Source organism: Marmota marmota, unplaced genomic scaffold (genome assembly GCF_001458135.2).
Source record: "Marmota marmota marmota unplaced genomic scaffold, marMar, whole genome shotgun sequence".
NCBI lineage: Eukaryota > Metazoa > Chordata > Mammalia > Rodentia > Sciuridae > Marmota > Marmota marmota.
This window is the reverse complement of record NW_026000000.1, coordinates 1320547-1344713: the sequence shown is the minus strand read 5'-3', so window position 1 is coordinate 1344713 and position 24167 is coordinate 1320547. Positions and strand designations below refer to the sequence as shown.

The 24167-nt window shown below is 31.9% G+C and overlaps 1 protein-coding gene and 1 pseudogene across 12 annotated transcripts in view; one reads left to right on the top strand and one right to left on the bottom strand.

Moving 5' to 3' along the window:
- Pcdh15 (protocadherin related 15) overlaps positions 1 to 24167 on the bottom strand; it is a 1628869-nt gene that overhangs the window by 644618 nt on the left and 960084 nt on the right. The window lies entirely within an intron of this gene.
- LOC107153405 overlaps positions 4264 to 24167 on the top strand; it is a 32781-nt pseudogene continuing 12877 nt past the window's right edge.

Here is a 24167-nt window from a genome sequence, read left to right as displayed (position 1 = left end):
GAGCACCCTTTAAAAGTATTTAGTAGTAGACCTTGAAAGAGAGAGGAACTGAATTCTCATCATAAAGAGTCTGGAGCCAAAATTATTGTAGTAATACCTAAAAACAGAATGAAAAATAGCCTCTTTGCCAGACAAAACTCAGTTGTTATGGAAATATTTGAAAAAAAAAAGTATTGAAACAAAAACAGAATAAAACTCAAATCAATAGCCTTACAGATGAAAAAATGGGATATTTCCATGCAATCCATCAAGCACTAGAGACAGAAGTTTCTTGAATAAAGATGTTGGTCGACAACTGTAGCAGAGTGAGAAAACTAATCCTGAAAGTCATTGGAAAATCATTCTGTACTGTGGAAGAAAAGAAGGATGTATTGGGAAAATTAATTCTGATTTCAGGGTAATTATGTGTTCTATTTTCCATTTTATCCTTAAAGTTTAAAGGAAAAAACCCTCTAAATATGAAGAGACAAAATTGAGTGCTTTGATTCAGTTATAGTAATATAATTCACAAACCTCAACACAGTCATGCAATCTCTCCCTCAGAGTCAATTTATCCCTCTTTAGAGACAGTAAACCATTCAAAACTTCCTGACTTGTGAAGAAAAGATATTTTATAAAGTACTTTTTTTGGGGGGGGGAGTAATCAATCATAAGTAACTGTATTCAGTAAATTTCTAACATTTCTGCACATCTAAGACCTAAGTTAAACTTTTAAGTAACTCAATCTATTTCCTGGATTTGTGTGGAGTGTGTGTGTGTGTGTATGTGTGTGTGTGTGTGTGTGTGTGTGTGTGTGTGAGAGAGAGAGAGAGAGAGAGAGAGAGAGAGAGATTGAGATTTAAAATGAATTTGACCTTCTTAATTATTTTAAATCTTCTACTAATTTATACACAGGCAATCTGGACAAGCCATTTGGGTTCTAACTTAATATTAGTGAAATTTTTAAAGACCAAATGTCTGCTATAGTTTTTCTATAAACATGTTGACAAAAGTTTGCTCAGCTTCCCTAGGGGCAAGAGTAACATCAACCACTATAGTGAATTCTACTATGACTTTTCTCTTCCTGTACAATCTTTGCTTTTAAAAAAATAATATATATTTATGCCAATAAATATATATATTTATGCCAATAAATATATATATTTATGCCAATAAATATATATATTTATGCCAATAAATATATATATTTATGCCAATAAATATATATATTTATGCCAATAAATATATATATTTATGCCAATAAATATATATATTTATTGGCATTCTGACTTATCTTCTATGAACTCTTAGTGATTTACCCGTAATCGTTGCTGTAATGTCTTAAATCTTGCTATTCCCATTTAAGGGGAATTCCATGATTGTTATCTTTCTTGTCCAAACATCAACTTTGCCTTGAATATGTATATTAGAATTCTTACCCTTGAAATTCCAGTTTTAGTCTTTGTCACATTTCAAGATTGATGAGGAAAAATAACAAGTGAAATATATCATAATGATCACTCTCTCTTAGAATGTCCCTTAATCATGGTTAAAATCACCTGAGGTGGCAGGATTTACAGCTTACCTGAACTTGTCAATTTGCAGGTGCTAAGAGATTATATAGCTAATATCACTGGAATAGTCCTGGACGTAAGACTGTTATAGGAACTACAGTATTTTGAACTCAGCAGAAATCCCAATTAAAAAGTAATTACTTTACTGAACTTCTTGAGGAGATGAGTATTAGATAGGTTGAATCTCATACAAGAAGTGATACATGCCCTAGTGGCTTGGGAGGCTGAGGCAGGAGTATCATATGTTCAAAGCCAACCTCAGAAATTTAGCAAGGCCCTAAGCAATTCAGCTCTAAATGAAATACATTTGTATATAATGTGTGTATATATGTATATATAATATATAATAATTATATATCTATAATCTATCTATCTTCTATCTCAAGGGCTAGGATGCGGCTCAGTGATTAAGCACTCCTGGGTTCAATTCCTAGGACCCCCTCAAAAAAACAAAGTGATAAATGAAGGCTGAAAGAAATGCCTATCTAATATTTATGTGAAACATATAGCTCTGAAAGGCTCTTATTCTCACTACACTGTGTTACACATCTAATTTGTAAATAGCATAACCTTGATATAACTGTAGAGATGAGAGATGAACACAATCTGGTAGGTTAATTTGAATACTTCCTACTTGCATGCAACTGGCACTTGCTTTTAGTTTTCAATATCCTGAAGGATTTGGGGTCATTTTCAAGATATATTAATAGTTTTCTTTGCTAGAGAGTTATGGATTTGGTAACAGCAAAAATATTATTCAACTGTGTTTGACAAAATTGGAAATTTTAACTTGTCACTTCATTGATAGAAGTACCCATTTTTATTGTTCCTCTTTTCAAAGTGTTTGAAATGTCTTGCTATTTCTGTCCTACCCCCTTAATCATTAGTAAAAAGAGAAAGAGTCCATGGAGTTTTTAAACACAAACTAGTAAAATTATCAGAACACTCTTAGGTATCCTTGGACAAGAATATTTCCATGTCCAATTAGTTCTACATTTCTGACATTCACCAGCTTCCATCCTATAGACTTTGTAGTTATATGGTGTTGAGTATCTCTCCACAGTGAGCTCTTCCTTATAAAGGGAGCATGGCAATGTCCTAGAAAGGCCTCAAGCAATATTCAGTCTAAACACCAAGATATAAGCTGCTTGTTCATTATGTGCTCCCTTGTTCTTCTGTAGTATCAAGATAATTTAGATTAATTTCATAAGTTTTGCCACTCCATACAATGCTAAACTTGTCCTTTTATTCTTTTAATAATGTCTTATTATATATTTAAGATATATAAAATCAATCTCTCTCTCTCTCTCTCTCTCTCTCTCTCTCTCTCTCTCACACACACACACACACACACACACACACACACACACAAACACACACACTCCTTCCCTCACCCCAAGAAAAAAGACCTTTCTTCATTAAAGATGGACATTGACTATCTTGAGCTTTTAGAATTTGGACTTACTCATCATGTGAATCTATTTTAGAAATGATGTTCTTTGGGCCTCAGCTTATATTTTTCTGTCAATGGTCCTAATATGGTTCATAAAACATTTCTTGCACATCATGACCTTAGGGTTAATCTTCAGAAACCACTCAAATCACCATGATAATTTCCTCTCCAAAATTTTAAGTATGATTAATGTTGTTTATATTTCTTGGCTTAGATGGGGATTTCTAACAGTGAGTGTTCCTGAGAGTACTTTAGATGATACTTTGCAAGTATATAGACATGAAACTAATTCTTTAAAATTATTGCATAATGTTGCATAACAATAAACTATTTTCTAATTGAGTGATATTTAATCTGCTTCCTATAATTCACTAAAAAAATGCTGCAAGAAATATTTTCATGTACACTAGTCTGACTTAATACAAGACATTCTGTAATAAGATAGCTAGAATTAGACTTTTCATATCAAAGAATATATAAAAATAAAATTTTGTTTAAGATTATCAATTTGTAAATACTCAATTTTTCATTAGTCATGTGTAAAGGTATACCCTACATTTTCATAAGTTTAAGTGAAAGAAATTGCTTGCTCTGTAGTTTTTATGTAATAAGTAAATTACTCCAGCATGGCTAGAAGTAATACAGCTTGCATACTTAATAAAAATTTTACATCATAGGATGTTAATGAAACTTACTCTACCCTTTATTTACCACATAATCAAGGGGTGTTGAATTTTTCAAAAATGATTCACATGAGCGAATTTCAGCAATGCCATAAGATGGATTACCTATGTCTTCTTGTCAACTAGAAAATGCATTATAAAATCTGTAAATCTATTACCTTCTCTACCTGATTTTTTAATTTCTTACATACATGAAAATAGTGGAATGCATTACAATCATAATTATCCATTCACAACACCATTTTTAATTTTGAATAAGCAAATATAGGAATTATTTCCTTCTTCACTGATTTAGAAACTCTAGTAATGTGAACAAAGCAAATGAGATCGAAGATATGTCAAATGTTAGAAGATACTAGAAAATAATCTGTGAAAATAAACAGGCAAATCATGAGAAAAAAATTAAAACCTACATAACATTCCTAACTAAAATTCTAACATCAAATAGCTGCTCATCTTGTGTCTTTATGGAAATAATCCCGAAAATAATCACTGAGGACACTCACAACAAAGCTAGCACCCAGAGATTATATTTATAATATCTGATGCAAGATTAATGGCACCATTTGAGAAAGAAACTAAAGAAGTCCTGAAACAGATTTTCCAAGTGAAGGCTTGCAACTTGAAAATATGTATACAAAAAATGTTAATTACAGAAATGCAAGGGTCAAAAGTAAATAAGGGGTAAAACCAGCTCAGGCACGATATTTAATCCAGGATATGTAATCTTCATCAACAAAAGTGTCATCTAGTGAAAAGACTATGATGTGTTGTGCGTTGGCCCTAAGAAAGCAACTTTCCCTCTTTGCCTCCACTGCCATGATGGCACCCATGAAAAAGGTGTAGTGAAAGGAAGACACTAAAAAGAAACAGGTTCTTCAGTTCAACCTCAATTGTACCTGTAGAAGATGGAATCACGGACTCTGCTGATGTTGAGCAGTTACTCCAGAAATCAAAATGAAGAGAAAAGTTGGGGATCTTAGTGGAGGGGTTAGGACCATCAAAAGGAGTAATAGCAAGATCACTGTAACATCCAAAAGGTATTTAAAATATGTCACCAAAAATATTTGAAGAATCATCTACATGATTGTTTGTGAGTAGTCACAAAGAGCAAAGAGAGGTAAAAATTATGTCATTTCTAGATTAACAGATTAATAACCAGGATAAAGAGGAGGAGAAAGATGAGTATTAAAACTATTTTATTTGGAATATTTTCTAGGCGTTCTTGAATAAAAATTGGAAAGCCCCCCCCCCAAAAAAAATAATAAAAATAAATAGCAGAAAAAATATATGTACAATAGAGGGAAGGGAAGGGGGGGTTAGAGAAAGGGGAGGGAGAGGAAAGTATTGGGCTGAAGCAGAACAAATTATATTCTGTACTTTTATAATTACATAAAATGAATTCTATTGTCATGTATAACTAAAAATAAAACAATTAAAATGTCTAAAAATCTTTTTTTAAACAAAAAAGCAACTGATCATATCAAATCAGGCTCATGAGAATCTAACTGTAGTTTTTCTTTTGTTTATTTCCCATATATATGTACCAATTACAAGTGATTATGGTAAAATATTTAGTAAAATGAACTGATGACATGTGAAATTTCTCTTCAAATGTAATATTTCACTTCCTAGGTTACATTATCTCTGTAAAAGTAGTCCTAACTTAAATTGGTAGTTACTGTGTATTTGACTAATGCAGTAAATTAAGTACAAAAGCATATGATTATTGAGTATAGACTATTAAGTATGTGTTAATCTTTGTATATATGTAACTGAAGAACTGAAATTGAATAATTGCAAGTTTAAAAAAAAAACTATTAAGTAAGGATTTCTTTAAGCCCAGATAGGTCAATTATCTTTTTTCATACTTATCTTTCTTTTTTTTTTAATAAAAATGAGGGTTTAAATTTTTTAATTGGTTGTTCAAAACATTACAAAGCTCTTGACATATCATATTTCATATTTTAGATTCAAATCTTTCTATATGACTTTGTCTTCATGAATTTTTGTCTGTGGATTTCAGAAAAGTAGTACCTGACTCAAAATAAAAATAAATTAATCAAAAGTGCTTAAGTGTCCCTGGGTTCAATCCCTAATAAAAAGAAAAGTGATACTTGAAACCCTACCACAGATTTTAAAACAATTTGCATTTTGATTGCTATTTTGATGCACTTTATCATTGGTACATTTCTTTTTAAAAAATAAATCTACATTACTGTCCAGGTTTTGAAATATACACAGTTATTGCTAATGCCATCATCCTAAAGCTGGGTCTACTGTGACCACAAAACCACAGACCATCAATCTGATGGCCTGCAATATTTCTGCTTTTGCAACTCTTTTTCTCTGGTGTGTTTGTATTTGCATGTGAATAAAGCCACTGCTCTACATGTGTAATTGTGTCAGCATCTGGATTTTCCAGGTATAACTGACAACAGATTGAAATGCAAATCCACCTCAGTACAATGTTACCTTTTCAGTCAAAATAAATGCACAGGAGATATCAAGCTGTCAGGTAGTATCCAAATTACTATCTGCTCAGTCGACAAAAGAGTAACAAGTGCATTGAAGAGTATAAGCAAACTTGCAGACAAAGTTTCTTGATAAATAATTGTGGCAAGAAGTCGTTGCATCTGTGGGTTGTAGCTCAATTAGCAATATCTTTAACAGGAAGAGCATCAGCTTGCCTCACCAAGGGACAGTATCTGTCAAACTAGGGTTTTAGCTTCAGGTTTAATAATGTGGCAGCTACTGGATTCATCCTCTGTTCTGTTTGTGTGTGTTGTGGTAATAATAATAAAAAAAATAACTCAGTCCATCCATAACAAAATACTTTAAAAAATACAACCATAATTCTGAGAAATTAAATGTATAACAGATCTTGTTATCTGTTCCATGTTGAAGGAAATTAAATATCTGGATGGTTATTTCATAAGAAAAAAATTAAAGAGACAAATGAATAACCCCAAGAGATGCTAATTGGCTTATCCCAAGAACACAGAGAGAAAATGGTAGAGAGAACAAGAGTGCTGTTTCCTAATTACAAATTAATTAATTAATGCTGTCACCTGAAATAAAACACTAATTCACAGCAGTTTTTATGGATTCCCTATTTTTCCCACATGCTACTGAATCCCCCAAAATCTTAAATTTTGTAAATTGTTTTATCCATTCATTCCAAATGATTACATATCAGAAATGATTCCTTGCAAGATGTTAAAGTAAGTTATACATTTAGGCTAGAGTGAATGAGCATATCTAATTTAAGACAAAACTGAATTTTGCCTTTCCTCATTGAGAAGGTTCGGAAATATGGCTAAATTTAGAGAAAAGTTGGCATTATCTTTTCACTAATAGAAATCATACATGTTAAAAAAATATCAGAGACAGCCTTTTGAACCCTATTTCCAGATTTACCTTTAGTGTAACAGATAGTTTATTTCAAATAAAATGTTCAGGCTAAAATCACAGCAAACTTTAACTAATTAACTTCAGAAAAGGATATCATACAATGTACTACTTGAATTTACTCAGTTTCCCATTAAGAATGTTTCCTGTTATGAATTAGGGGCCCAACTAGAAAAAAATATTTTTCTTTGTTTTAATGAGAAAGCCAGGAATGAATATAACCTCCCAAATGACTATTTGGTGCCTCTTAAGGAGAGACTGGAAAATAGTATATTCATTATCCCAACAACAAAATAGGAATATAATTCTATCTCTAGATTTTTATGAAGATCAAGTTTAAAACACAGAGATTCTTATCATTGAACCTAGCATAGGACAGAGCAAAACTCTATAAATTGTTGATTTCAACATTATCGCCATTCATTAATGTCTACAACATTTAGAAATTATGATATTATGTATTAAGAAATATGCCACATTTTTAGGGGAAAGTGAACCATGAAAATTGGAGAGAAAGAATATGCTGCTTTCTCTTCAGCACTGCCAAGGTAAAGGGTGCTTTAAATCAAACACTTAATCCACCCATTCCTGCTACCTAAATGGAATCACGTGTCTAGGAAAACTGGTGGAACCCAAATCATTACCATCCATTAATTCCTTTCATTTAGTTTAATCCCGATTGTACTTTTTGAATTAAAGCTTGGCTTCCAATTTCTGTGTTCCTGCAGGTAGAAAACGTTATTATCTAACAAATTCATACATTCCAGTCCCTTTGCCAATTATATTTCTTATTATACATAAACACATTTGCATTTTGTCAAGTGGTTGTCATACATGGCTTTGGTTATTGTGATCTTTCCTCCTGAGTTCAATCACATCCAGATTTGCTGCCAAAGACTTGTGTTTCCAGATCTGTGGACCAGCCTCTGGCCCTTCCTTTCCCCAGCTAGGTGCTTGTACCTACTGAAACTTGACCTAAATGACCAGCTGGTCTCTCTAGGGAGTAGCCATAACCAGTTTTTCTCTAATTAGAGCACTGTGGCTATAAGTTAAAAAAATGTTAAAAAACAGATACTGGATTTCAACAAGGATGCGTAACATGTTTCTAAATATTATTATTATGATGGTGATAAAGATAACAATGGGCAAATAAATAAATAATGACTGGAGAGGAGAATTATGTTACTTTCCAAACTGATGAAAATGTTTGTTATGTGCTGGGGATAGCATCTACAAAGGGGTAGGTAATTGTCAAAACTCATGTAACTAAAATTTTGATTTCTTGTGCTTTATCTTATGCAAATTTACCTCAATATTTTTATTCAGCAGGAATGAGTACAAGATTTCTTGTGCACAAATAAAATGAATCATGACCATTTATATACAATGTAATATATACAATGAATTTGTGGCATTTTTTATATTTAAAAGCTTATTTTAAGGGAAGTTTTAGGTTCACAGCAAAATTAAGAGGAAGGTACAACAATATACTATATACTCCTTAACCCACATATACCACATATCTGGTATATGCATAGCTTCTCCCATTACCAATATTCCTCTGCAGAGTGGTACATTTGCTACAACTGATAAAACTGTGATGACTTGTCATTATTACCTGAAGACCATAGTTTACATTAGGGTTCACACTTGGTATTGGTTCTTTATGACATCAAAAAAATGCATAAGGACATGTAGTCATCATTATACTATAATGAAAAACATTTTCACTGCTATAAAAATCCTCCATGATCCCCACTACCGCCCAGCCCCTGGGAACACTGGTCTTTTACCCTGTTTCCAAAGTTTTGCCTTCTCCATGATTGTCAGATGGAATTAAATGTATGAATCCTTTTCAGATTGGTTTGTTTCACCTAATAATTTGCATTTAGGGTTCTTGTATGTCTTCATGATTTGATGGCTCATTTATTGTAGTGTCGAATAATATTTCACTGCCTGGATTTACACACTACAGTTTACCCATTCACCTACAGAAGGATGTCTTGGTTTTAATCTTAAATTTGGCAATTAGCTCCTCTATGTATTCGGGTACTGATTTTTTGTTTTTAAGTTTTCAACTTCTTTTTTTTTATTGGTTGTTCAAAACATTACAAAGCTCATGACATATCATCTTTCATACATTTGATTCAAGTGGGTTATGAACTCCCATTTTTACCCCAAATTACAAATTGCAGAATCACATTGGTTACACATTCACATTTTTACATAATGCCATATTAGTGACTGTTGTATCCTGCTACCTTTCCTATCCCCTACTATCCCCCCTCCCCTCCCCTCCCATCTTCTTGTAAACACCAGTTTGACATGGCTATGTTATTCTGCATTGCATCAGCAAGGAATGTGTTCCATTTTTTCCACATCTTAACCAGCATCTGGTACTGTTAGTGTTCCAGATATTGGCCTAGATTCTAATAGTTGATTAGTGATATCAGTATTTTAATTCATATTTCAAGGATGTAATGTGAGATATCTTTTCATATGTTTATTTTTCATCTGTATATCTTGTTTGTTTAGGTGTCTCGTTAAGGCTTTTGGCACATTCTTCAATTGTGTTGTTTTACTACTATTGAATTTGAGAGTTTCTGGGTGTATTTTGGATAATAAACTTTTATCTGATGTATCTTTTACAAATATTTTCTCCCAGTCAATAGTTCTTCTTCTCATGCTTCTTATATTAATTATCACTGAAAAGTTTTTAACTTTAATGGAGTCTAGCTTGTCAATTATTTCTTGCATAGATCATGTCCTTGATGTTGTATCTGAAAATTCTTCATCATATACAAGTTCACATAGGTTTTTTTCCTATATATATTTTTAGTAAAAAGAATATTTTTGAAAGATAAATACAATAAAATTATATTATAATATTTCATTTTCTCTTCTTTTAATTATTTCAATCTTATTGGATATATTTTTATTGTGTCATAAAATCTAATGATGATTTATCTTTTCAAATGGCAAGGCTAAAACATTCCTACAATAAAGTAGCATAACCTTTTGTTTCTACTGTAATAGCTGAAGGACACTATGCTTTACAATTAAACATTATTTTGAAACTGTTTTGCTGCCTGAAACATTTTCTAATTAACTCAAAGAGAATTTTTTTTTTCTTGGTACCTGGAATTGAACCCAGGGCCACTTAACTACTGAGCTACATCCCCAGCCCCATTTTCATATTTTACTTAGAGACAGGGTCTTTCTGAGATACTGAGGCTGGCTTTGAACTTGTGATCCTTCTGCCTCAGCCTCCATAGTTGCCGGGATTACAGGCGTGGGCCACTGCACCCAGCTCAAAGAGACTCTTATAATTTACCTATAAATATATTTCTAGATATAGTAAGAAGGAAATCAAAATGGATCAAAATATCAAACTTTATTGAGATTTTGAGAGGCAACCAGCAAAAAGTAAAGAAGGTATAGAATTATAGCATAGAAGACTTTCCTGCTGCACTGTCTCCAACCTGTGAAGCTTCTAGTATCTCATGAAACTCCCTAGAGTGATTCTGTGTTGTAAAAGCTGTCTCTGTTACATGCACTTATCTCATCACCTAAGTGTGCTTATAAGAATTAGATCTTTGCACCTACTTAAAAAGCTAAATTATATTTAATAAGGAGGCAACTAATTTTGTACAGTTTGGGTCATGAGATAATTGTGCTACATGGAAAAACATTTTCAAAGCTTAGTTTTTTTTATTATTATTATTCTTTCCTGTCACTCTCTTGGCTTTAGCCATTTGCTATAATTTAAACATTGCAGGCATTTTCACTTCATAGTCTGATGGCTGAATTGTTCTTCACCTGAGATGCTCTTCTCCCAGACACCTTCATGGCTGGAAGCCTCCTTTACTCTCTGTCTCTATTCAGGTACAGGCTTCTCTTCTCTAAGAAGCCTATTTTTCCACTCTGTCTGAAATAGTTTACTTTGCACTCTCTCAGGTTTTATGTTTCTCCAATTTTAAAACAATACATATCACAACTTGATATGTTACATATTTGTTTTCAAGAAATGGCCTTTGGGGCCTGGGTTTGTGGCTCAGTGGTTGAGTGCTTGCCTGGCATGTGTGAGGCACAAGGTTTGATCTTTAGTACCACATAAAAATAAATAAATAAATAAACAAATAAATAAATACATAAACAAAGTTTTTTTTTTTTTAAAGAAATTGACTTTGTAGATCTAAAAGTCTCATTAGAATATAGTTTTCAATGAAGAGTGTTTTTCTTATTCATTTGTGTGTGTGTCTGTGTGTGTGTATATTATGTTGACCTTAATGCAGTATCTGACAACAGACAATACTGTTGTGCACATCAGGGAACCCAACCTCCAGGACAGACCCAAAGCTTATCCAGCACAGTATCCTGTAATTCAAAATAAACAGACAAAAACCATAAATACTGAGACAGATTTAGCATATCATCATGGAGTCAGATAATTAGGTCTGAGTTCTTAAATTTTCACAAAATTAAAATATACCAAATATCAGAAAATATACTAAAATTATATTGTAAAGAAGATCTGTAAGGCAGTATTCATACATAAGAGACCATTCATTGTTTCCAGGTTTTAATCTCATTTTTATTTTACCTTGCTTTTTGGTCATAGAGATTTTCATACAAAAATGTTGTAAGACAAAGTCTTGCTAGAATTAACATGTCTTACCTATTTGTAAGGAAAAAACAAGAATTTTTTTTTCCAAGATAGTATTAATAGTATACAAGAATGATTCCTCATTTAGTTCATTTATTATAGTGTTCCACTCCACTAAGCAGATACTGAATAAATTAAAATTGGGTTAAGATAATTATGCCAGAATAAATTTTTAGTGGGTTTACATAAAAGAAAACAAAGTATTCCATCCCTGAGGAGGATTTGGGTTTTGGAGACCATGTTGGTTTGGACAATAAATCAAACCAGAATCATTTATATGTCCTGAATCACCAGTATTCTGGCAATGGTTAAATAAGGAAGTTTTAAAAAGTATATGTGAGAGTTGTGCTCTGAAACAGTCTGTCACATATACAAAAAATTCTTTTAGAGTTTCTTGCTCAAGACTTTCAGATACACAAAAATCTTGCTCTAAGATTTGTTATAGTTAGTGCTCTCAATATATACCAGGAGTCAAAGATTATGTTGGATTTTTAACAAAGAGGAATTTTTAGATAATGTCTAGAATTCAAAGTTTTTAACACAGAATTCTAGCTGAAGTCACAGTCTAATTTTTCATAAGAAATAAAATCTCTTTGCAATCCTACTAGATATTTTGTGTTTATCTCACTCTTCCAAAGAGTGGGCAGTTGTGTGACAGGTGGGAATTCAGAGACAGAATGGAACACTTGCAAGTTGTTATTGGTAATGTCATGTGGGACCATCTCAGAGTCTTGGGCAAAAGAAAAACATATGTCTTGCTAAGTACACATTTTCCTGTGTTTGTTAAGATACTTTAAAAAAAAGAACTAATGAAAAATGGAATAGTAGAGCAATTTTTCTGTTTAAAATTTAGTGTGTACCAAAGCCAGAAAATATTATAAATTTATTTTTTCTAGCTCTGGTTTATGCAAATTTATCAATAATGCTTCAGAACTTATTCAAATCCACTCTTATTTTAAACTGAATGTATTGTTATGTTTAATGATTTCTCTTTATTAAAATTTAAGTATTTTTTATTTAACTTCATCTTACTGATTCTATATTTAAGATTTGATAAACCTTTTCTTATGGAAGTTTTGCATTACCTTAAAAGATTTTTAAATTATTGCACTAAGATATAATTTGTCTTGATTATTTTTATTAAAATTCTTTAAATTTTGCATCCAAAATCAGGGCCTTCCCTGCACCACTCTAAACTCAACCCTCAAGATGAGTTCTAAGGTTTAACATTAGATTGTGAGTGTCCAAGGTTTGGTGAAGGCCATCAGCTATGAAATCAAAGAAAGTAGAGCAGAATACCTTGAATAGATTACCCATGTCAATTGTAAAGATATTAGCATGGGAAAAATGTAGATAGAAAAGCTTTGAGTCAGAACTTTGGATGAGTAAGAACTGACAGGAATTTGGTAGAAGCAACCAAGCCACAACAATGTACAGGAGAACATGGATTCAAAAGAAAATTGTTCTAGCAATTGGGTGGAGAAAATAGTCATCAAAGCCGCCCCTGACACCTCCTCGCTCTGAGGTACAAGAAGCAGAGAGAATAGCAAAAATTGAAATACCTTAATGAAATGAATTTTGGGGGGATGGTGGAAGCTCTGTTGTATTAAATACAGAGAACTTTCTGTTAAGTATTTCAGGGTCTGTTAAATTTTATCATTAGATGCAATGCAGAGGATTAATACATTACCTTCATACTGTCCTCATTAAAACACAATTATAACACCTGGAAAAGCAATATACTACCCATTATGACTTCCTTAACTCATCAGTGTGGTTTAGTGAGCTAGATTGAGTTTTAAATAGGCTGAAAAGGGAAGTAGCAGAAGTTCTGAAAGCTAAGCTCTTCAGAGGTTGAAACATAAAATGGGATTCATGAACAAAATGTGAAAAGACATGGGGGTAAGCTTGGCACCAAATGAGAAGAAACAGTCTTACCAATACATATTCTTTTTTCAAATTTTATTAGGTCTCATTTCAAAAGAAGCTTTGAATTATCACTTTAAATTCTTCAGATCAGGACCCATACATACATTTTAAGAACCAAATTTCTAAAGTTTTGAGAGTGAAGGATGGGAGGATTTCTTTGTGTCTAGGAAAATGGAGGGTATGAAGTGATGAACAGAGATTAAGGATAAAAGCTTCATAATGAGAACTCAGAAACTACTACAGACTACAAGCCTCATGGTTCACCTTTTAGAAACAGAGGAGTACAATTAATCCTAATTTCTATGGCATAGATGAAGAAATTAAATTTAAATTTGCTACTTCATTTACAAATGAAATGATTTGAAAGGAAGGAAAAAAAACCATTTAAAAGGGAGATCATTCCCTGTGAAAATATCTCATGTTGTCAAGTTCTCTGTAAATTTGAGTGAAGGCAGACTTCAGGAGATCAAGCACTCTTGAAACTTATGAAATATGTTTGGATGATAATGACAATGATCATAGAAGGCACTTCCAAAAGGAATCCAGATGAAATTCATTGTGCTACGGATTTGAGTATCCTGACAATGAATTCCTTCAAAATTTAATAAATTAGTAAGTTTTATACTCTGGTCTATGAGAAACACTTTGAAAATTCATAATAAAGAGTCTAAACAGAGAGACAGAGAAGTAAAAAAGAAAAATAATTATCACTTCTCTGTTGTAATTAGTGTCTCTTGTATGTGGGATTAGAGCCAAGTTAGAAGAGACAAATAAAAACAACTGTAGTGCTAATTTTGAATCACTGAATAAATCAAATATCTTTAAAACTTTTAATTCTTTATCTGAAAGTCAAAACTTATAGCTTCACATTCCAATTTACTATATTTACATATTGCTATTATATTTCTTATTTTTCTTTAAATTTTATCATGCCTTGCTTCTCCTGGATTTACATAAACACAAACACACAAAAATTTATAAATATGTATATAAATAAATAAATATGTATATAAATTTATAAATATATACACATATAATTTTACCCCTAATTTAAGAAGTGGATTTATGATGGACTTGAACCATATTTTTTTCCAAATCTTCTTCTAATAGAAATATCATTCCGTGTATTCCAAATATGAAAGTCATAGGATTAAGGTATTTAAGAAGGAATCCTATTTCTCCTTTATTTTCATGACCTTGAAAGATAAAATTTCATAGGAATATCAAGATTAAGGTTATAATAGCTATTTTTTTGCATTTTTTCTGTACCATCAAAAATTTAGAAAGAAAAAAATATGACTGGGTAACACAAATTTAGTATGTAATATTTACCTAGGTATGTTGGCCATCCATGTACTTACAGCAACTCAGGAAGCTGAGGCTGCAGTATCATAAGTTGGAGGCCAGCCTCAGCTACTTAGTGAGTCCCTGTCTCATAATAAAAAATGAAAATAGTTGAAGATGTAGCTTAGTAGTATAGTGCCCCTGAGTTCAACCCTAGTGCTGCAAAAAAAGGAAAAAGAAAAGGTAATATTTTATATTGATATTTTCTAATTTGGGGGGGGAATGGTACCAGAGATTGAACTCAGGGACACTTGACCATTGACCACATTCCCAGCCTTATGTTGTATTTTATTTAAAGACAGGGTCTCACTGAGTTGTGTGGTGCCTCGCTCTTGCTGAGGCTTGCTTTGAAATAGGGATTCTCCTACCTCAGCTTCCTGAGCCGCTGGGATCACAGGCGTGCACCACCATGCTCAGATTAAATTTAAAATTTTTAAATTCATACTTTTTTAGGAGGTATTCAGATGCTTTGAATAATGCATACATTTGGTAAAAAATCAATTCACAGTAATTTGCATATCTAGCATCCTAAATTCTGATGATTTTTCAAGGTAAGTAGGTTTAGAATTCTCTCTTCTATTTGAAGCTATATAATGGTATGCTCTAGGATCCAGAGGTTATTCCTCCTATCTAACTGTAACTGGCCACCCTCTCCCTTTGATCTTTCTTGTTCCTCTCCCCAATTTCCTTGTTCTACCTTTAACTTCCATGTAATCAACTTTTTTAGATTCCATATGAGTGAGATCAGGCAGTGTTCATATTTCTGTGCCTACAATTTCCCTTATTTACCTGAAGGCAAATTCTAATTTTTAAGCCTTTTGCCCCAAAAGAGTTTCTAACTGCATCTTGTAATGATTTTCCCCAAGTCAAAAAGACACATAAAATATTCTAGAAACAATTATGTACCTTTAACTAATAGAGGGGACAGAGAAGTTGTCCTTCTCTTTACAGCTTTCTCTAACTCCAGGTTTGAAAAGCCACATCTTACTTGTCCTCTCTGGATTACAGTCCTAAATTATAGAATGGAGACAGTACTATTCTACTACTGACAGCACCATCCCTCATAGTCATCACTAAACTCCACATTTACTCTGTATATACATTCTGGTCTTATATTGAATCTCTAACTATACAAGTAGTCTAAATCTCCAATGCTAATTTTACCTAATAGCTCCTTCAAAAAGATCATTGCATATCATCAGTCTATATAACTGATATATCATTAGTAATAACATCAGTATGTAATCCTTTGACTAAAATAATCTAAATTAACCTGTATATTATTTTATCAATTTCTTGTCAAGTGCTAGTATAATAAAATAATATGGCCAATGATGTTTGCATTCAATATTTGCCCATAATTTTATAATATGGATATAAAGAAATTGCATCATATTTAAGATATTCCTGGGAAAATGAAATATTTTCCAACTGCATCTGAATAATATACAATGTTATATTTCCCCTCATCTTTTAGAGGTTCACCTTAAATGCCTTAATGTATTGTGGTTACTCTCCAGTGTCTTGGGAGTAAACATATGGAATCTAAAAAAGTTTATTACATGGAAATTAAAGGTAGAACAGCGAGACTGGGGAGAGGAACAAGAAGGACCAGAGGGAGAGGGTGGCCAGTTACAGTTAGATAGGAGGAATAACCTCTGGATTCTAGAGCATAGAACTGTATAGCTTGACATAGAAGAGAGAATTCTAAATATACTACCACAAAAAATCATCAAAATTTAAAATGCTTGATATGCAAACTACTGTGAATTGATTTTTACCAAATGTATACATGAATCAAAGCATACTGAACACCTCCTAAATAATCATAAATTTAAAAGTTTTAAGTTGAGTTTATTGATAATCCCCAAATAGAAAAGAGAGAAGACAATGAAAAGAAAAACTAAAGAAAAGACCAAATATGTAGTAATAAAGAAGTCATCAGCTTCCTTACTGCTAGAATTCTAAAGATGTTCTCAGATACATCCTCAGGAGACTCACATGAAACTTGTTAGATTTAACAGAAGCCTGGCCCTGAAGCAGTGACACATGCTTTTGTGCCACATTCAATTCTATACAACATTTATTTTAATGGGACTTACTAAGGAGTAAATGTACAGCGATGCCCATGGCCATCAAAGGCACTATAGCATTTCTGCAGAAGCCAAATAGTCAGTTCATTGCCCTGGCCAATGGCCAGTTTGTAAGTTAGATTAAAAAAACCAATTATCTCATTATTTAAAGTAAATATTTCTATTCTAAGTGAGTTGTTTAAACTTAAAGGTATGTATCTGATTACCTATTATTTGTTTGTTTGCCTGATTATTGCTGATTTAGAACTGTTTTTCTATTTGCTTCTAAGGAAAGTTGTATGAGAACACAATGATACTTTTTAATCCGATATTAGGTAAAAAAAACCAAAAAGCTATAAAAATACGCATTGGAGGGCTGGGGTTACGGCTCAGCAGTAGAGCGTTTTTCTAACATGAGTGAAGCTCTGGGTTCAATCCTCAACACCACATATAAATAAATTAAATAAAGGCATTGTGTCGAACTACAACTAAAAAAAAAATAAATATTAAAAAAATTAGCATTGGAGATTTAGATTACTTGTATAGATTCAATATAAGAACAGAATGTGGAGAAATAAATATTGAATAAGGGTGGGAATCCCTGAACAGTAATATCCTCCATCAAATGTGAGACTGTGTCTTATACAACAATTATTGATTGTTTAAAGATAGCATGTTTGAAATGAAAGAGGAATAAAGCCACATATTGCCAGGCTTCAGGGCAAGATCTTCTTTGACTATTATCTACCTTGTATGTGTGGGGAAACCTTATACTAATGTTGTGAAGTTATCAAAGAGTAAAGAAAGGAAAAAACTGTAAATTACATTGCTTTTTAAGTAATTGATTTAAGTTCGATGAATTCCATCAAACTCAGTCTTGAAAGATGATAAATCTTTGGAGGCAGAATCAGATCTGGGAACACACTGGACATTGTCACAGTATAAGCCACAATATTGGCCCTCAAAATTATAGTGTGGCTGTATATCAGAACATTTGTCAGGAATGTTCACTGATTTTAGTTCTATTAGTGATCACCATGTCTAGGCCACCTTCCCCAGTGCATTCTCTCAAATCAACATTATATATATATATATGCATTCTCTCAAATCAACATTATATATATATATTCCTTTATACTGAGATGTTATGCATAGATAGTACTTAGTGTAATCAAGAATTTGTACTTCATTGTAATGAGTGAATTCATTCTTTTTAGTCAAACTTGAATTGATAGTTCTAGATTCAAGGAGCAGTCTGGTAAGTTTAATCAAATTATTTCCCCACTGGAAAATCTTCATGAAAACAAAGAAAGATGTATATAGATTGATAGCTAAAAACCTAAGGAACTGAGATGCAAGCAAGACAGAATGGGGCTCAGAAAGCAGACCCAAATATGTAAAGAAAACATTCAATATTCTTGACTCTCCTATTATTCAGTGCCCTCTATTCTATACTTTGAAGATGGGCATGGAGGTCAGCAAACATGCAGTTTCTGTTGACACTCATGTTGGTAATTCAGGGTTATATTTGGAGATAATACAGAAGACAAAACTATCATGTCATGATTAATTGATTATAATTTAGTGGTTTCCAAAACAAGTGTTGCCAAGGATGTGGGGAAAAAAGTACACTCATACACTGCTAGTGGGACTTACGGAAAGCAGTATGGAGATTCCTTGGAAAATTAGGAATGGAACCATCATTTGACCCAGCTATCCCTCTCCTCAGTCTATACTCAAAGGACTTAAAAACAGCATACTACAGGGACAGAGTCACATCAATGTTTATAGCAGCACAATTCATAATAGCTCAATTGTGGATCCAACCTAGATGCCCTTCAATAGATGAATGGATAAAAAAAAATGTGGCATTTATACACAATGGAATATTACTTAGCAATAGAGAATAAAATCATGGCATTTTCAGGAAAATGGATGGAGTTGAAGGAGATAATGCTAAGTGAAGTTAGCCAATCCCTCAAAAATCAAATGCTAATTTTTTTTTTATAATGAGGCTGATTCATAGTGGGGTAGGGATGGGGAGCATAGGAGGACTAGATGAACTTTAGATAGAGCAGAGGGGTGGGAAGGGAAGGAAGGGGAAATAGGGTTAGAAATGATAATGGAACGTGATGGTTAACATTATCTAAAGTACATGTATAATGACACGATTTGGTGTGAATATACTTTGTATATGACTAGAAATATTAAAGATTTTGCTCTACATGTGTTATATGAATTGTAATGCATTCTGCTGTTAATATAAATTTTAAAAAATAAGAAAATAATATAGTGGTTTCACTTCATTAACCAAGAAATCTCAAATTGTAGAAATAAAGTTGAATGTCACGTATTCCTATAATGGTTTCTCATCATACTCAATTTACTGGTTATGTCCCCTCCAGAAGTCAATAAACAAATTAGATTGCACAGCCAGTCTAACAGTCTATGCCTAAGTCCCTTCCCCCAGCATCTGTCCTTATGCATAATTTCAGTGGGTGAAGGGATTAACTGACTTCCAGTCTTAATAACAGTAGCTCTTCCATAGAGCCTCCAGTAATTTACTCAACTACCCCAATGAGTCCTTCTAAAGAGCATGTCATAATTAAATTAAGCTAAAGTAAATTAAGATCAAATTTTACAACATTGATTGATGTATTACCCTGATTTATAAACACATTGGGAAGTTCTGTAATTTATCACCACAGTTTTCAACTTCTAGTGTATGTCAGAATTGTCTATGAAACCTTTACAAATATTGAGAATTTTTACCTTGAACTTCCTGAAGTCCTAGAATAAGCTAGGGCATATATTTCTTTAAAAATCTCTATAGGAAGGTTTTATGTCTGTTAAAGTCTGAGAACCACTAGTTTAGTGCATACAAGTCAAATGACTTGTTTTTTTCTGGGTGATGTAATGCTGCCAATTATTTCTTTATAGTGAGTATCAAACCCTTGATTGGCAAAGGATTTGCTAATTATAACATTCTGATATTTGAAAATTGTACTTAACACTCTGTGTTGTATTGTAAAGGAGCTTTACCTGAACTGTTTACCTTATACATAAATGCCAAACAAAATAATTTATGCAGATATTTTTCATGTATCAACCCAGATACTTAAGAAATAGCCTTCATGTTTAAAAAATAACAACAACAACAACAATAATACTAAACACTGCAAATTGAAACCAAGAACCAAGAAACAATCTTATTTTTGTCTTTGAAACATGTTAATTGGTGTTAATTTTGTGGTCCAAAAGATGAATAGGTATAATAGGAATGAACATTTCCCTTGGCTGTTGAAAAACCAATGTAGAACAATTAAACTATTATATAAGAACTAATAAAACCTATTTTTAAATCCTATTTAAGCCAAATCCTGTCCAATACAAACTTGGAATGAGATAAATTATTTAGAAGTGCTTAAATCAGAATAACTGGCATCAAAAGTTGAATGGCCATAATAATCATATTTGTGTAGTGAATTCCATGCCTATTATAGAGAATACATTGATTTACCTTCTGTTGACCAATGATCTTAATCAGGAAATAAACAAGAGTCTATAATTATTTGAAATTTTAATGATTTTTTATTCTGCCTCAAGTACAAGCTTTTCAAATAAGTAGCCACCAAAATCCATGCCAAGAAGTTAGTACATCTACATAAAATAAATTTGTATCATTTTTAATTTCAAAGAGCTACATGTTACAATTTGTACAATTTCTACAAGTACCACAGTACTTGCAAAAACTCTCATCATCATAATTATGAGCCTAGAGAAGACCTGGCTCAGAACCAGCTCTTATTTGGAAGTAGTCAGAAGTGCCTTCTTTAAGCTTTTCCATGTGGCATAAATGATTTGAACTATAATAGATATAGATTTCTTTGAAGAAGAATACACTACCACTCATATTTTTATGAATTATTTATTCAGGTGAATCAAAAAAATGTGCCACTGTGCAATATGTTTTGGCACTACATTGGTTATACCTATACAAATATATGGGTATAATGACTTTGAAATTGTAAGGTTATTTAAATTTATTTTAACTGATATATAGAAACATAACCATTGTAAATATTTATGGGAGTACCATGCAATATCTTTTTATAATGACATGAAATAAGTTAGTGATTTTTTTCACTTTTTTATATCTGATAGTAGAATGTATTTTGACATATTATGCATGAGTGTAACTTCTCATTCTTCTGGTTGTACATGATGTAGAATTACATTGGTCATGTAATCATATATGCACAAAGTCTGGTATTCTGATTCATTCTACTATCTTTCCTATTCCCATCTCCCCTTCCCTTCATTCTCTTTTGTCTAATCCAAAGTACTTCTATTCTTAATAGAAGGAAATAAAATTAACTTTTTTTTTGGTGGGGGAGAGGGACACATTCCCAGCCCTTTCTGTGTTTTATTTTGAGACAGGGTCTCACTAAATTGCTTAGACTTCTCTAAGTTGCTGAGGCTGGCCTCAAATTCACAATCCTCCATCTTCATTCTCCCTAATGGCTGGGGTTACAGATATTGACCACTGCAACAGGCAAAATGAGCTTTTATTGTCAATAAATATGCAACATAACCAAAGAGATAAATATCAGAAACTAGGGGGCAGCACATATGCTCCCAAATTTATCAAATTGTGTCTGCCTGCTCCTAAGGCTAGTTTTGCTGCTATTGCATTAGATTTTACAGTCTAGGCTGCTATTATGCAGTTTAAAATATTTTAACTGCTCTTGTGGTATAATGAAAATAATTATAGTATTGCTGATCTTCTTGAAAAATACAGGAGAAAATCATACCAAACAAAACAAACCTCTAAACACCTACTCCAGTCATTTCAGCATAGGTACCAAGGGATTTTTTTACCTATATAGCAGTCACACTTTTCCATAAACTTGGTTTGGCAGTATGAAAATACTAAGCAACCATTATGGCATAAAATGAATTTAGAGCTGAATTAAGTACTCTAAATATTTTTTTAAATAATACCTAGGTGCAAATACCCACGATCTCACTTAAGCATGATGTACACTGTGTTTCTTTTAAGTGCATCATGAACATCTAAGACATAATGAAAAAGGGAAACTGTATAGTGTCATTTATACAATATGATCAAAATACAGAAAAAATACATTTGAAAAACAAATGTAAAATTATTTTATTTTGAGCTACTCCCTGCTTAGAAAGAGAAATGTTCAAGAAAAATTTTTTGAATTGTCTATTAAAAGAAAATGATTAGTTGTTTTTCATTTTTGGTTTTGCCTCAGAAAATAAATAAACAACAAAAAAAGTTCTAATAAATGAAGGTACATTGTTTCTATGACTCCCAAGTTCTTGTTTTCAACTGACCTCATCTCTCCATATAACCTGAATATACTTTTTTGAAGCTTAACTCAGGAAAGTGAGTACAATAACCTGGATAATGTGACTTAAATAAAACATCTTTAAACTTTATGAATTCACATATTTTTTCTTTTTGGTGTTGTGCTAGGGGTCAAACCAGGGCCTTATGCATGCTAGGCAATCCCAGCTATAAGCTTTATAAATTTATGAAAACCTAGAATTAAATGCATCTTCAGAAATTTAATTTCATTCTTAGAACTATTAATTCAATGCATATTTATTGAGCGCATTATGAATAAAATTTTTGAAGAAACCCTGACTTTCTTAAATTTATATTTGAACATAATCCAAACATTGAAATGCTTTGAGAATAATTTTCACTGCCATAATTTTTTTTATTTTTTTTTACTTTTTTCTATTATTTTCAATTGTTTTGAAAATTAGAGTTAATAAAATAAATAAATAAAGTCAAATAGACTACAACATCCTTAAGTAGTGTGCTTACGTTAAACATACATAAATTAATATTTTACAAGATGATATTGAAAGATTCATAGTTTGATATTAAGACTTTTTTTTAGTCTTGAGTCCTTGGAATAAAATAAACTCAACTAAAACTAGAACAGAAATTTCTCCAAAAGATATATCAAGGTCTGTTTATATCCATGAAGCATTTCAGTATTGTTTTTTAAAGAAAAATATATTCTTCCTATAAAAATCAGGATCTTTGACAATATTGTGAAATATAATATCTAAACTTTGAAATTAGGTAGAATTCATAGATAAGTATTAGCTGGGAAGGTATAAAGAGTTTATAATTGAAAATTGTATCTCTATTTTCTATTAAAATATATTATTTTCATTTTAGATATAAGGAGATAACAATCTAGCAAGCAGTAGTTTTGTTATTAAATAGGCAAAAAAAATTACTTGATAATTATACTTTTATCATTGCTTTCTAAAGACTACCATACTTGAAATTAGGGTATTCTTGCTTATATTCATATAATGTCATTTACATATGTCATTCACTTTGTCTGGGTTCTGTCATTTGTTCCATGGGGATTAAAATGTTTATCTATATATGATGCACTAGGTTAACCTAAGGATTAGTAACATATTCATATACACATACATAGAGATGATCGGATAAACAATACACCACAAAAATACTTAATCTTATTACGTATAGTGTTTTCCAACTGCCATAATTTTCTACCCTATTGCACTATTTATATCATTTGTTAATCATTTCTTAATGTTTTTTTCTTTTCAAAAATATAAATACTTTCACTTCCCACATTTATAAAGAATAAGATTTATTAATATATAGCTTTATACTTTTTATCTCAATTACAAAAGTCACTACTTCCACTTCCATAAATATTATTAAATTCCATTTGATCATTTGATTATTTCATTGAGTCTGTGATTAGAGAAAGGTGAACATACAGCGACCTCACATGTGAAGTGAGGGAACTACATGCTGACCAGGGTACAATCAAAAAACCACTTTGTCAAAAATACGTACACTCTTTTAATCATGCTTTTTCTTATGGTAAAAAATACATGTGCATCCCCTTAAAACATATGTATTTCTATTTACTATTTTAGAAAAAATTCAAAATGAGTAAATGCATGTCCAATAGCAACCAATAAGAAACAGAACATCACTGGTACCTTAGAGTCTCTTGCATA